This window comes from Cetorhinus maximus, chromosome 23 (genome assembly GCF_964194155.1).
Source record: "Cetorhinus maximus chromosome 23, sCetMax3.hap1.1, whole genome shotgun sequence".
Lineage (NCBI taxonomy): Eukaryota > Metazoa > Chordata > Chondrichthyes > Lamniformes > Cetorhinidae > Cetorhinus > Cetorhinus maximus.
The window spans coordinates 50,795,853-50,811,934 of NC_135901.1; the positions used below are offsets into that span (position 1 = coordinate 50,795,853).

Consider the following 16,082-nt stretch of genomic DNA (forward strand, 5'->3'; position numbering starts at 1 on the left):
CTGATATAATACGCGTCTATTTCATTGATTTTTTAACCTGTGTGCGCTGCTCCACCTGTGTTTTCCAACCCATCTTTTGAAGACTCCAGTCGAGCAAAGAAAGCAATCAAATTTAAATCAGCAAACTCGAACTTTATATTCACCCCCTTTCAGAATCAGGTGATTTTTTTTTGTGCTAAGCAGACTTCATACAATCCAAAGGAAGACATTTTATTAAATGGAAGTGACTTCCATCCCATCTTAACTGGATAATCTTAATTATTGCGCACGTGTCCTCTGAAGTCTGCGGCACATTTGTAACATTTAACTGTTAAGATGGCTTCTGAGTTTAATATCACTGCTCTAAATGGAGAAATCCAACTAAGGTGATAGTTGTAACTGTTTGTAAATATCAGGCTCCAGGTCAGTAGCTGGAATTGTTTTTTTTAACACATGTGACATTTGTTGTGTGACGTTTGACGTGTAACTTATGGACACTGGCTCCAATGCTTTATGCATATTTGTAAAGGTAAATGCTGGTCTGTTTTATAATGATTGGTGCACTAACCACCTAGTGTTCGTTTTCTTATTTTGAATGCAAAGTTGGGGCTGTTTTCAGGATGAGCTGTCTTTCTAAAGCCGGGACATCCGTACGAGTAATCCAGAGGGTGGCTCATGCTCTGAGGACACAGGTTCAAATCCCATCACGGCAGCTGGTGGAATTTAAATTCAATTAATAAATCTGCAATCACAAGCAATGAGACTATCATCAGTTTTCGTAAAAACACATCTGATCACTCATGTCCTTTAGGGAAGGAAATTTGCCATCCTCACCTGATCTGGCCTACATGTGACTGATAAATAACAATAAATAAGCAAAATAAATTAAATAAGAATAAGAAAAAATGCGCTAAGTAACTGATTTCCTGGTGGTAATTTAACCTGGAATCACCATGGGTGATATTAATAATTAACACATTCCCATGACGTCTCAGTTTACCAAAGCCTGTCCCAATCCATGTGAATGATAAATTTCTCACAATAGTGGGAGGTTAATTTCTTAGTGAAGCTTCATCTATTGTACCCAATATTTCATGCTGCCATTTATCCATTGATGCGTTTTTGACATTCAAAAGTTTCAGAAATATTACCAAACAGAAACAGACTGTCACCTCCAACAAGTCGATGTTTAGATTCCCCAACAGAATTAGTCTTAATCTCACAGACCCGCTAATCTACCACGCTCTTTCTCCCCGTGTCTTCCCATCACCTTTTTAACATTTTCTTCTATGTTGCCCTGGTCTCTGCTTCAATCATTGACTCTGCTAATACATTTCATAGTCTCCATGGAGAAAACAACTCATCCAACTCAGGAATAGAGCCCAAATGTTCAAGTATCTCTCCCTCGCTGTACTTCCACACACGAGGCAGAATGCCACTGACTGAGCTGCATCCTTTCTGTCTCCTCAGCTCCAATCCCACCGTGTGGAGCTGAAAAACAATTTTCACTGATTGCCATTTAATCCAATAAAACACTGCAAAGCACTTCACAGGAGCATTCCCAAAGTTTGATCGTGACCCACCCAGAAGGAGATATGAGGATGGGTGGCCAGGAACGTGGTAAAAAGGGTAAGTTTTAAGGAGCATATTAAAGGAGTGGAGAGAGAGTGGTCAGAGGTGGAGAGTTTGAGGGAGTGAATTCTATCACTTGGAGCCTCGGCAGCTGAAAGTGAATGAAGGATGAAAGTGAGATGAATTTTATGCCGAGAGCTTAATAGTGAATTGACTCTAACTTTCTGAAATGGTTTGATCCACTTTTCAGAAGTGAGTCAAATCGCGGAGTCATAGGAAAGCACAAGAGGAGATGGTTTGACCCACTGTGCCTACAAGGGCAGAGCAACCAGTCCCACTTCCCCACCCTTTCCCCCTACAGGAGGAGATGGTTTGACCCACTGTGTCTGCAAGAGCTGTGCAACCAGTCCCACATCCCCACCCTTTCCCCATACAGAAGGCGGTTTGACCCACTGTGTCTGCAAGGGCAGTGCAACCAGACCCACATCCGCACCCTTTCCCCACAATGCTGCAGATTTTCCTCCTTCTCGTCTTCCCTTTTCAAGGCTGAAATTCATTCTGTTTGCATCATCCCATTAGGCAGTGATTTCCAATAAATCAATTTCAATTTTAAATAAAACACCTTATTGCCTCTGGTACTTCCGATACTCACCTTGAATCGGTGCAATCTGGTAATCGACCCTTCATCCATTTGAAGCAGTTTCTCTTTAATTTCTCTATCTGAACCTTTCATGATTTTAATCAGTGCAATCACAATTCCTGTTTTTCCTTCTCGGCCTTCAGAAGAACAACCTTAGATTCTTCGGTCTATGAACTAAGCTGTACTTCCTCATTTCTGAATTTGAACGCGGGTTTGAATCGTCACAACCAAGTTTTCTCCATGTCCCATTTGGGGGGAAAAAACAAGGTATTTTTTAGCTGAAGAGTTAATGGATAACAGCAGCATTGGCAAATTTTAGGGAATATTTTCTGGCAGTTTATGTGTCATAAAAAAGCCTGGAACTGTGCAGCCTCAATATGCAAGGGTGTCAAAAGAGAACATAATATGGCTGTTCTCGATCTACCAACCTCTCATGCAATTCTTAAATGTAGTAACTAATTACACCACAGGAACATGTACCAAGGTGAGTTGCAAGATACCCTAAAGCTGGTATTAACAAGCCGAAGTTTCGGATTGTAGCCAATAATTGCAGTTATCCTCATTCCGTTTCTGTTACTGATGGACAGTGATAGGATGCAAGGCACAAGGAATAAACTGACTAAAGGGATGATGCTGCGAGGCTAAATGTGGGTGGTAAAGGGATAAGTTTTTCTGCTTGATGTTCAAACCGGCAGAAATATCACTCCTGCTCAAACAATCGCAGCCACTATTTCAAAGCAGCACGCCAAACCGAGAAGTATAACATTCTATAATTTTATATTTCCCAACAGCACGGTTGTTTTTTCACGCTCATTCTGCCATTTTATAAACCAATCCAGCGAAATATATTTTTTTACCTTGTATCCTGTTCGTTTGAAGTCAAGACATAGAGCAAATTCAATGTGTTTTCTTGTCATTTCTCGAATGAGATTTTGGAACCAGGCTAGTTGAAGGACACTTTTATCGGTGCCAGTCCTTCACTGTCTCTCACTGTTTAAACAGGCACTGTTATCATCAGCCTGTTATGTACCTTACATACGAAAATAAGAACTAGGAGCAGGAGTAGGAAATTCAGCCCCTCGAGCCTGCCCCGCCATTAAATACGATCATGCCTGATCTCATTTAGGCCTCAACTCCAATTTCCCGCCCTCTCCCCATAACCTTTCAACCTGTTACTAATTAAAAATCTGTCTACCTCCTCAAATTTATTCAGCGTCCCGGCATCCATTGCACTCTGAGGTAGTGAATTCCACAGATTCACGGCCCTTTGAGAAAAGTAATTCCTCCTCATCTCTGAGTTAAATCTACCACCCCTTTGCCTAAAACTATGGCCTCTCGTTCTAGAATGCCCCAAAAGGAGAAACATCCACTCCACATCTAGTTTGTCTATCCCCTATAGCATCTTATATACCTCAATTAGATCTTCTCTCATCAGTGCTGAATTTCTGCTGTGTCACCTTGTCAGTTTCACAGGAGCTGCAGTGATGAGGTTGGTGGGTTTTGGAAATTGAAAGTTGTACATGAGCAGCTTGAACAGCGGGTCGAACAAGTGCCAGCTCAGATTGACAGAATCAATATAAATTGCTGTGAGGAAAAAGGTGGGATAATGGAATTCGTTAAGTTGCCCTCCCACAGAGCCGGCACGGACACGATGGGCCCAATGTACTCCTTCTCTGCTGTAGGCATCTATGATTTTATACTAACAACATCATCCTGTGCATAGGGCCAGTGATCATGGCCGAGTGGTTAAGGCGATGGAGCCCAAATCCATTGGGGTTTCCCACTTCTCATTATTCCTGGTTTTAACTCTGTGTCTACAGAGTTAATTATCGGATACATTGAATCAAATTGATGCAAACGCTCGGGAGTTTTCCAATTTCTGTTCATTCACGAAATTTGCAGTTGGAAATGGAACAAATACGGAGCCAGGTTGGTGTGATGCTTGCTTTCTGGGTGTATGACTCTCCTTAGAGACAAACCCTTGTCCTCTGTCACTCTCTGTGTATATGTCTGTGTGTGTTCCTCTGTGTGTGTCAATGTGGTTCATCACCTCATTTTTACCATCCAAACATTATTCACCTTAGTTCTGCGGCTTCATATTAAGATGGTCCAGATGGAAAAAAAAGAGCAGTTTTCAAAGATGCAAGAGGATATTTCTTTCTGCTTATTTTTGAGCGGAGAGTGTTCACCTGCTAAATGCTGCATGTTACAAAGCGGAGGATGATTGAAGTTGTCACATGATCTTATTAAGTAGCTGAGAATGCTCGAGGGGCCGAATGGCCTATTGCTGATCATAGGTTTGTATATTCTAATTCAGTGCCAATGCCGGTCAAGGTGATGGTTGTTTCTGCTCTGACTGTGGTTGAGTGGCCGAATGGACTGAGGTGCTGGTCGAGGTTCCTGTGATTTGGGCTCTACTCCCGCGGTTGTTAAACTTTCCGGTGGTTTGTTTTTGAGACGCTTCTAAAAAATCCTCTGCGCGGCCAAGGAACGGCTGATCTGTGTTGCATTTTGGTTGGGAGAATGGGGAGAGTCAGTCTAAGTTGGGTTAATGGCAGGGACTGAAAGTCTTTTTTCTCTGTTACTCCCTGTATCCATTCTATTATTTTATACAAACAACATATCAATTTCACTAAGCAGTTGTTGCCAAATGATTTTAACTGACGGTCTGCAGAATTAATTATCGGTTAGTTGGAATAAAAACTATCCAAATACCCCCTGTTTCTTATTTATGTTATCAGCAAACATTCACTAAATTCGCAATTGGAAATGGAAGAGTAATTGACCACTCCTGATCAACCAATCACAACTGCTCTTTGACAGCAGCACGCCAGGCCGAATGGCCTCTTTCTTTCCTGTAACTTTATATAACTTTATGTTCCCCAATACCACGGATGCTCTTTCCCGGTTATTCTTCCATATTATAACCCATCTATCGAAATGTACTTTATTACCTTGTGTCCTGTCCTCCTGAAGTCAAGACCCGGAATGAATTCAGTGAGAAGTTTTCTTGTCATTTGCAGCAGGAGATTTGGAACCAGACCAGTTGAATGACAGTTTAAATGGTGCCAACCCTTCACTGCAGCTCATTGTGCTTTTGAGTGGAGATAATTTCTGTTTGTTACAAAGTGCAGGATGATCTGATTAACTAATGGAGCTGTCTCCAGATTCCGAATGGTCAATTCCTGCTCTGTTGCTTTTGTTCTATTTCAACACCAGTTAAGGAAATGATTAACAAACTTCAGCGATGTGGTAGCGTGGCCGAGTGGTCTAAGCCGCTGGATTAAGGCTCTAGTCTCACCGCTGCCAAATATTTAGCAGCCCCAGATAGACAAACAGATATCACGTCACGTTGAGTGTGCGGTGTTGTATTCTGACAGGAAGAACGAGGAGACGAAAGAAATATTGGTAAAGGCGGGATGTGGAATTATAGTTGCTGAGTTGCTCTTCCAGAGGGTCGACAAGTGAATGACCGTCTAATGTATCCGTCTCTGACTTTATACAAATAGCAATGATGTCAGAATCGGTCCTGTGTTCACGGCGGAGTGGATAAGGGGATGGGGCTGGAATCCTGTGGGGTCTCCTCACAGAGGTACAAATCCTACCGGCTCCAGTTCTCATCATTACTGATTTTGATAATATGCCAGTGGAATTAATTATTGGATAAATGGCATCAAAAACAGACAAACACTCCCATGGTTTCTTCTTTCCGTTGGTCTATGTGTGTCAATGTGGTTCAGTACCCAAGGGAATGGACACATTTTTAACAGAACAAACTTTATTCACTTTAGTTGTGCAACTTCAGATCAAAAACTATCAGGGTGAAAGGTACAAGAGGAACTTTTCTCGTTCTCTGTGTGCCCCATTACAACAACAGCTTATATTTAGATAGCGCCTTCAATGAAACCTCCAAAGATGGTTCACAGGGTCATTATCTAACAGAGCCTGACACTGACACACATAAGGAGATGTTAGGCCAGATGACCAAAAGCTTGGTCAAAGAGGAAGGTTTTAAGAAGAGTCTTAAAGGAGGAAAGTGAGGTAGAGGCGGAGAGGTTTAGGGAGGGAATTCCAGAGCCTCGTTAAATGAAACCACGGTCACCAATGATGGAGCGATTCTGATTCAGAATGTACAAGAGGCCAGAATTAAAGGAGCACAGGCATCTCAGAGGCTTGTGGGGTTCGAGGAGATCACAGAGATAGTGAGGGGCGAGAGGAAGGAGGGAATTGAACACAAGGATAAGAAATTTTGAAGTAGATAAATTATTTGACCGGGAGCCAATGTCGGTCAGCGAGCAGAGGGGTGAGAGGGGAATGGGACTTCCTGTGAGTGAAGACACGGGCAGCAGTTTTGGATGACCTCAATTTACGGAGGGGAGAAAGTCCACTTACATTCCAGGACTGGCATTCTGCTGGATCAGCACTGCCCTGTTTCCAAGACCAATATTAATCCTTTTATAAGGTGCGGTTCCCAGAACTATACACAGTCCTCCAGGTGTGATCTAACCAGGGGTTTGTATAGCTGCAGCAAAACTTTCCCTCTTTTCTATAACAGCCTCTGTCACAGGTTGTCTAGCACGGGGAGTTAGATTGTATATATTGACTGAGAAAAATGAGGAGATGCTTGGTCAGAATGAACTTCTTTCAAATATTCAATGTGATGTCAATTGCACAAATAAATATTTATTTTTATTTCGAAGACAACACATGAATCCCCAGTCCAACTCTCCGTGTCATTGAGTCAGGGAAGCTTTGTTAATTTTCACACACTGAGCATGGACACTGCAGAAGCTCCTGCACCTCCTTCAGCATTAGTTTTCTTAACTCAGAGTTTTCAAAAGGGGATTGGGTACTTATTTGAAATGGAAAAAAACCCTGCAGCTTTAAGAAGGAAGAGAATGATATTGGAACTAAGTGGAAAGCTCTTTGAAGAAAGCACACACCCGATGAGCTGTGTCAGTTTACAATTAGATCAATTTCTCTGCAGCATTCCAAAATGTCCCATCCCAGTTCTATTCCTGTAAAACAGGATTTTGCAGTGCAGCAGGTCTACACAGTTTGAAATTCAATACAAGTCCCTTTGACTTTTTCTCACAAATTGTTTCTGTGGTGTAGTGACCTAGCCAGCAATGCCCACATCCCATAAATGAATAAAGAAACAAATAGTGATTATCACATTCGCTTCACATGTGCAAGGTCGCCAGCTCGAAAACTGGCAAAAATATTATCAAAACGGGATCATCTAATTATGAGAAGCTGCACAATTCCCGCTTGTTGGCAAATAATAGCCAAATACATTATCTCACAGCCATGTGACATTGGCACTTCCCCAGGCTTTGAATAAATTTCTCCAAAAGGCACGTTTATGAGAAAGAGAAAATAAATGAGACGAATTGCAGTGAGATAGTTCACACATGTGTGAAGTGTTGAATGACCTGCTGATGTGCTCTGTCATTTTATGATTCTAATGTCAGGTCATTTTTTCTGCCGCATGGTTATGTTTTTCAGCCGAATTGTACTTCCACAAAACAGGGTTTGGAAGCGCAGTAAGACTGCACGGTTTGATATTCTAAGTCAGTCCCTGTGGTTCTGCCCATTGTTTCTGTAGTGCAGTGGTTATCTCAATGCAAGGGAAAAACATTATCTCCCAGTTGTGTGGAGAAGTTGTATCGGTCCCCTTCCTGTTTGTTGTTGAATGTGAACTGAATGCTGGATCTTGCAGCCACATTAGATTCGCTCTTCACCATTTCTGAAGATAACATTCAGCAAAATAAGATGTTTCCACTGGCAGCGGGTGATTGGAGAGTGTGGGGCTGGAATATTGTTACTTTTTCCTGTCTCACTCACCGTGGAGCTAAGGAAGAGGCGATTAATTGATGTGTTTGTTTCAACCAATAGCCTCATAGATCTCTATTGATTTAGATGGGGGTACATTATCGTTCATATTCTTTGTTATATCTGAAATGAATATCCATAAACAGAGCTTGGTGTGGGAACTCAATGGGCGACAGCCGAGTTTTCAACGTGAGGCTGGGGGATTTTTTTTGTGGTTTCAGGGCCCCAGAACAAAGCAGAGCGTTAATGAGTGATGATGGGGAGAAAACAGTGGCAGTTTCGTCCCTGGGTGGTCTCGAACCACCAACCTTTCAGTTAACAGCCGAACGCGCTGACCAATTGCGCCACAGAGACTTAATAAAAGTACCTGCGCTCTGTAAGGTATCCTAAAGCAATGGCTCAGCGAGTGAAAGCTTCAGATTGCTGAAAAGCAATGACAATTATTCCCTATCAGTTTTACTCTTCCCAAATAAAGGGTGGGACATTCATTGTGAATACATGGAAACAGTCTGATCCCACCCACTGCAGACACATCCATGTCCCCAGGAACCAGCTCCCCTACAACTGTTGCCGTCTCCCTTCGAGCCTCTCGGTGTTTTTCTGTTACCAAGTATTATGATTGTCCCGAAGCCAATAATTCTAAAGGGGTTTCTCTGTTACACAGCGAGTGGTTAGGATCTGGAATGCACTACCTGAGAGTGTGGGGGGGAGGCAGATTCAATCACGGATTTCAAAGGAGAATTGGACAGAAAATGCAGGTCTCCGGGGAAAACGCGGGGAAATGCAGGTTAGTTAGTTTCCAGAAGAGTAAGAGATCTCCCTTTTCCGATGGAGTTAAGGAGATTTTTTTTCCTCAGTGGGTCATTAGCCTGTGGACTTATTTTCATCAGAGGTTTGGTCATTGAATTTACACAAGGCTGAATTAGACAGATTTTTTATAGACAAGGGGGTCGAAGGTTATGGGGGGCAGACAGGAAAGTGGAGTTGAGGCCACAACCAGATCAGCCATGACCTCAATGAATGGTGAAGCAGGGTCAAGGAGCTGAATGGCCTACTCCTGCCCCTGAGTCCTTTGTTCCTATGACCCGGGCTGAATGGCCTCCCCTTAGCTCTGATTCTCTGACACGATGAGGTGCTCGAGGTGCAAAATGGTCAATCCCTGCTCCTGTTTGTTATGTTCTAATTTGGAGCAGTTACCACCCAAGGCAATGGTTAGTTTACCTTTGATAGTGGGAGCGTGACCTGGAAACTCATCGATGCAGTCACACTGGGGAGAGACCGTTCACCTGCTCCGAGTGCGGGAAGGGATTTACTCAGTTATCCACCCTGCTGAGACAGCAGCGAGTTCACAACGGGGAGAGACCATTCACCTGCTCCGAGTGTGAGAAGGGATTCACTCAGTTACACCACCTCCTGACACATCAACGAATTCACCATGGGGAGAGACCGTTCACCTGCTCCGAGTGTGGGAAGTGCTTCACTCAGTTACACCACCTCCTGACACATCAGCGAATTCACACTGGGGAGAGGCCTTTCAACTGCTCTGAGTGTGGGAAGGGATTCATCAGTGTATCTAACCTGCTGAGACACCAACAAACTCACACTGGGGAAATACCCTTCACCTGCTCAGAGTGTGGGAAGAGATTCACTCAGTTATCCAGCCTGCAGAGACACCAGCGAATACAAACTGGGGAGAGACCATTCAGCTGCTCCGAGTGTGGTAAGGGATTCATTGATCCATCCATCCTGCTGAAACACCAGCGAGTTCACACTGGGGAGAAAACTTTTAAATGCCCAGACTGCGGGAAGTGCTTCAAAAGTTCCGGGAACCTGATGTCCCATCAACGTGTTCACACTGACGAGAGACCGTTCAGGTGCTCTCACTGTGGGACTGGGTTCAGATGGTCATCTGACCTTATGGTACACCAAAGAATTCACACTGGGGAGAGACCGTTCACCTGTATGGAGTGTGGGAAGGGATTGACTCGATCATCCAACCTGCTGAGGCACCAACACGTTCACAAGTAACTACAGTGATTGGGATTTGCTGATAATCACATCCAGGACTGAACTATATTCAATGGAGTCGGTTTCTATTGATCTTCATAAACTCCAGCCCAGTTATAGGGGGCCATTTGTATTTTTGAAGTGCTGTGTGTTAAATACAGTGTATTGAGTCTTTTTAGTACCTTTAACACAAGTTATTTCCTTTTGAAAGACTCTCCTTCTCCCCTGTCTCCTCCATCCACACCTCCAACAACAAGTGTGAGGAGCTCATGGAGCTTCTTTGTCACTAAGATTGAGACAATCTGATCAGCTGCCTCTGCTGCTTCCCTCCCTTCCACTAGCCCACTGGACCAAAGATCCATCCTCTTGGGACAGGGGTGAATTGCATAGAATTTGCATCAGGAAGTGAATAAAATAGGTGCATTTCAGGGGGAAATGGATAGCTCTATGAGAAAGAAGGGAATAGATGATTACATTGATAGATTTAGCTGAGAAAAAATGGGAGGAGGCTCGAGTGGAGCGTAAACACCAGCATGGACTGATTGGACTGAATGGCCTGGTTCTCTGCTGTATATCCCGTGACCTCCTGTGCAATCTAGTCTAAATCCATGGTATTATCTGTCTGGAAGCAGCATGGCATTAAACTGAAAACTAAAATCAAACTTTACCAGGCCATTGTCCTGACCACCCTGCTGTATGGAGCAGAATCCTGGGTCTGCTCTTGGAGCCACATCAAAGCTCTGGAACACTTCCAGCAAAGACACCCGAGGTCCATCCTGAGAATTAGATGGCAGGACAAAAATCAGAAACGAGATTCTCCAACACGCTGGGTTCAACAGCTTGGAGACTACCCTCCAGAAAATTCAGCTCAGATGGCCAGGCCATGTTTCCCACATGGACAATCACAGAATTCCCAAGCTGATCTTCCATGGGGAACTGTCTCAGGGCAAACAACATCAAGGTGGTCAGTACAACCGATACAAGGACACCCTAAAAAAGAGCCTCACAAACTTCTGAATTGCAGACCGTCTCTCCTCGGAAAACACTGCAGTCGACCGGCCGAGTTCTGGTCACTACATTATAGGAAGGATGTGATTGCACTGGAGAGGGTGCAGAGGAGATTTACCAGGATACTGCCCGTGCTGGAGGATCTGAGCTATGAGGAAATATTGGATAGGCTGGGGCTGTTTTCCCAAGAACAGCGAAGGGGACCTGATAGAGGTGTATAAGATTATGAGGGGCATAGTTGGGTGGATAGGAAGGCACTTTTTCCATTAGTAGAGGGGTCAATAACCGGGGGGCACAGATTTAAGGTAAGAGGTAGAAGGCTAAGAGGGGAGTTCAGGAGAATTGTTTTTTCACCCAGAGGGTGGTGGGAGTCTAGAACTCTCTGCCTGAAAGGGTGTAAATGATTGGGTGGTTGAGTCAGAAATTCTTGTAATATTTAAGAAGTATTTAATTACTCACTTGCATTGCCTTAGCCTCCAGAGCCATGGGCCAAGCGCTGGATAATGGGATTAGTTAGTCAGAACTTTGTGAGCAGCGTGGACACAATGGGCCGAATGGCCTTCTTCTGTGTTCTGAACGTCTATGAGTGTATATGTGGAGGCAAGCACTGAAATTTGGTTCAGCGTGTTTCAAAGACCATCTACACCAAACTCAACATCCGACGTGCCCAGAGGAATGTCAGAGGTGGCACAGCTGCAGAAGTTAACCCAAGCACCACCAACAATAATATGAACGGTCAGTTCTGTGGATGTCCAGGTTGATCCCACACCGAACTCTTCAGTCAGGAGAGGACCCACAGGAAATGATTAAATCATTTACAGTTTGGGCCCTCGAACAATGAGGAGTCTACCCCAACATTATCCCTGTTCTCTGGATTGGGGAACTATACCCTGTCTGTATTACTGTGGTGCTGTTAATAAAGTCAGCGTGAGACAATCTATTGTTGTGAGCTTGATTATCTGGTGTCTGAATCCACAAGATTCACCATTTAGAGTCAACAAGATGAACGAGTAAACACACCACGGCCCAAAATACCAGCTCGATATTCCCATGAGAAAGTCTGTTATCTAACACCTCGAATAGACAGAACAGAGAAAGATCCCATCTGGAAGAAACCCTTGAATCATTTGTAAATATATTTCAAATGCTGACAGATTCCAGGTGTCAGTTTTTATCACATTGAAGTTAATGGAAGGTGAGAGCGCGGTTATTCTAGAACTATAAAAAACACTAGTTAGAGCACAGCTAGAGTACTGAGTCCAGTTGTAGTCAGCACATTACAGGAAGGATGTGATCACACTAGAGCAGGCGCAGAAGAGATTGACCGAGATGTTGGCAGGACTGGAGAATTTTAACTCTGAGGAAAGATTGGAGAGGCTGGGATTGTTTTCTATGGGACAGGGGAGGAAGAGGGGAGATTTAATTGAGGTGTAAAAATTATGAGGGTCCCAGATAGGAAGGACCTATTTCATTTACAGAGGTCAGAACCAAGAGGATAGAGATTTAAAGTAATTAGTGGAAGGATTAGAGGGGAGTTCAATAATGCTTTTACCCAGAGGGTGGTGGGTCTTGGAACTCACTGACTGAAAGAGTGGTGTAGGCAGAGATACACAGATTTAAAAAGTACTGGGATATACACTGGATGTGCTGTAACCTACAGGATTATGGACCAAGAGCTGGGAAGCGGGATTGGACTGGTTTGCTCATTTTCAGCCAGTACAGACATGATAGGCTGAATCGCCTCCTCTGTGCTATAATTTCTATGATTCTGTGGTGACAAGTGGTCCTCGTGTTTTTATCTGAGTCAGGCCTCAGCCCAGTCATTTGCCCCAAGTGTCGATATGATGGTTCAAGCGAAGAGATGCCGGATACCGGGAGCAGCAGGAACAATAAATAAAATCGAGGTGTCAGTAAATACTGATATAGTTTATTTGTATCTAGTTCCATTTTTATAAATTCTGCTGAATGTGGCCCTCACCCAGTGTCAGGATATTGGATCAGAGCCACAATGGAAAATGAATTTGACACCAGTGGGATAGACAATGTCAACCGGATCCTCAGTATCTCTGTAACCTCCTCCAGCCCCACAACCCTTCCTGTAAATACAAGGTGTTGTTCTTGGATTACACCCTGAGATAGACAATGTAATTATATTTTAACCTTTATTCTTCAAGTAAAGTATCTTCATTCAGGCTGTTCTCAAGGTTGTGCAAGATGAAACCAAACAGTGATTTATTTGTACTTCTTGCAGTTTAGTTCCTGTATTCACTGCTCATGATGTGATCTGCTCTACATTGGGAAGACCAAACACAGATTGGGTGATCACTTTGTGGAACAACCTCCGTTCAGTCTGTCAGCTTGACCCTGAGCTTCCGGTCACTTCTCATTTTAATTCTCCACCCCTCTCCCACTCTGACTTCTCTGTCCTTGGCCTCCTGCAGTGTTTCAATGAAGCTCAATGGGAGGTCGAGGAACAGCAGTTCATCTTTCAATTCGGCACTTTACAACCTTCCGGACTCAACATCGAGTTCAGCAATTTCTGCATCAACAGACAGTTGTCAGGATCGGGAACATTCTACCTGGAAAGGTGCTGGAACCTGATTCTATCAGGAATTTTAAAAGGGAGTTGACAGGGATTTGGGATTGAGGAACTTACAGGGTTACAAATAGAAAGTGGGTGTGTGGGACTAAACACAACTGCTCTTTCAAAGAGGCAGCACAAGCACAAAGGGTTGAATGGCCTCCTTCTGTGCTCTCAGTTTCAATGATTCTAGGAGTTGGCCATTTAGCCCCTCGAGTCTGTCCCACTATGCAATCAGATCACGGCTGATCTGTGACCCTTTGTCTCCTGTCCCTTGATTTATACCTTGTGTTAGGAAGGATCTATCAACGCCAGATTGAAACTGAACATTGATCAAGCATGAACTGCTAATTCAGGAAGAGAATTCCAAACTTCTCCCAACTTTACCTGGAGAAGATTTTCCTAATCTCACTCCTGAAAGGTCTGGCTCTAAGTTTTAGACTATGTTCCTCAGTCCTGGATTCCCCAACCAATGGAAATTGTTCCCCTCTATCTACCACACCATTTCCAATTTATATCGTGAAAACTTCGAGAAAGTCCTCCTCAATCGTCTAAATTCCAGGGAATACAAACCTCACAGTGAGATGATGAATATTGGCAGAATGAATAGGGTACTCAATGGTACAGTCCTAAAGAGTGTGTAGGGACTGGGGGAACTGGGGGTTGATGTGGATACACATTTGAAGGCGAAAGGACATATTGATAGAACAGTTCGCAAAATAAATGAGATCGTGGGCTTCATAAGCAGATTTCATGTGTATAAACGCAGGGAAAATAAGCTGACCCGTTATAAAGCTCCGGTTAGGTCACAACAGGAGTATTGCATCCAGTTCGGGTCTCCACACTTTAGGAAAGGTGTGAGGGTCCTTGAGAGGTTGCGGAGGAGATTTACCAGAATGGTTCCAGGAAAAAGGGAATTCGGTTACAAAGTGAGATTGGAGAAGCTGAAGTTGTTCTTCTTGGAGTTACAGAGTTGAGGGGAGATTGGATAGAGGTGGACAAGATAGTGACAGGTTCAGATAAGGTGGACAAATAAAATGTTGTTTCCATCTGGTGATGGTACAAAGATTAGGGGGACACATATTGAAGGTTATGGGCAATAGATACAGGGCAAATGCAGGGAGGAATATTTTACACAACATGTGGTAATAACCCAGAACTCATTGCCTACGAGCAGGCTGGAAGCAGACATGATCAATGCTTTAAAATGAAATTGGACCAGCATTTAAGAGAAATAAACATGCAGGGGGTTGAAGACACAGCGGGGCAATGAGACAGACTGGACAGCTCTACAGAGAGCTGGCATGGACTCAATGGGCTGAATGGCCTCTTTCTGTGCTGTAATTACTCTGATGCATTTGTTTGACCACTCCTCATAATTTAACCCTTGGTGTCCAGTTGTTATTCAGGTACATCTGCACTGCTCTCCCACTAAGACCAATATAGTATATCCTTCCTAAAGTGTGATGCCCAGAACTGAACACAGTATTCCTGTCCTGATGAAAGGTCATGTTGACTCGAAACATTAACTCTGTTTCTCTCCACAGATGCTGCCAGGCCTGCTGAGCACTTCCAGCATTTTTTATTTTTATTACAGTGGTTCAGGTGCAGTCTAACCAGGATTTTGAAAATGTTGGTGCTTTTCCCACACAATTATTTCTCTGGGTTTGAGTTTGCTGTGTGTAAATCCTCCCCTTCTAACCCCCTGTAAAAGCAGTTTCCAAACAGTCGGTGTAAACTGGGCTCCGGGAGTTTGTAATCCGGGTTTGGAGTCCTACAGCGGGTGTTTGTGAATCCTCCCAGTCCACCCTCCGGCTCCACTCCTCTCCTGCACTCGGCCCTTTCTCACCCGCTGGACTTTCAATCCGACCGCCTTCATCCCGATTCCCACCCGCGCTGCGCATGCTCCAATTCAAACCCGGCCACGCCCCTCATTCACTCCGATTGGCCTGAAGAACAGACGGTCCCGCTGGTCCTCCAGTCCCGCCCCCTGTCCCTATTGGTCCGGAGCTGCCGTCAATCATTATAAGCTGGAGCATGTGTAGACGTGAAATCAGGCGTGACGAGAGCTGTAGCGAGCGGATTTAAAATGCGGGGTTTACAATGACCGAGTGCGGACTGAGAGCTGGAAAAAAATACCCGTGAGAATAGATACGGCTGGCGGGTGAGTTGGGAGGCTTTATGAATTCACGGTCTCTGTCCTAAACCCTCAGTAAGGAACCATCCTTCCAACCACAGATTAGGCCATTTCTCCGGAAGTAGGCCCGAGTTAACGGCCGCCAACTTTATAGGGGGCAAGGAGCAGCAGAGCGCATGTGCGGTCACCATCTTTATAGGGGGCAATGTGCAACAGGGGGGCAAGGAGCAGCAGAGCGCATGTGCGGTCACCATCTTTATAGGGGCAAGGAGCAGCAGGGTGCTTGTTCGGTCACCATCTTTATAGGGGGCAAGGAACAGCAG

General features: G+C 44.2%; 1 long non-coding RNA gene and 1 other non-coding gene across 2 annotated transcripts in view; one reads left to right on the plus strand and one right to left on the minus strand.

Annotated features, from left to right (window-relative positions):
* The window catches only part of LOC144698290 (uncharacterized), a 493,807-nt gene that overhangs the window by 382,428 nt on the left and 95,297 nt on the right, over nt 1–16,082 (plus strand). The gene's annotated exons all lie outside the window — the stretch shown is intronic.
* trnan-guu (transfer RNA asparagine (anticodon GUU)) lies at nt 8,307–8,380 on the minus strand. The gene has a single exon. It is a non-coding gene; the product is annotated as a tRNA-Asn (tRNA).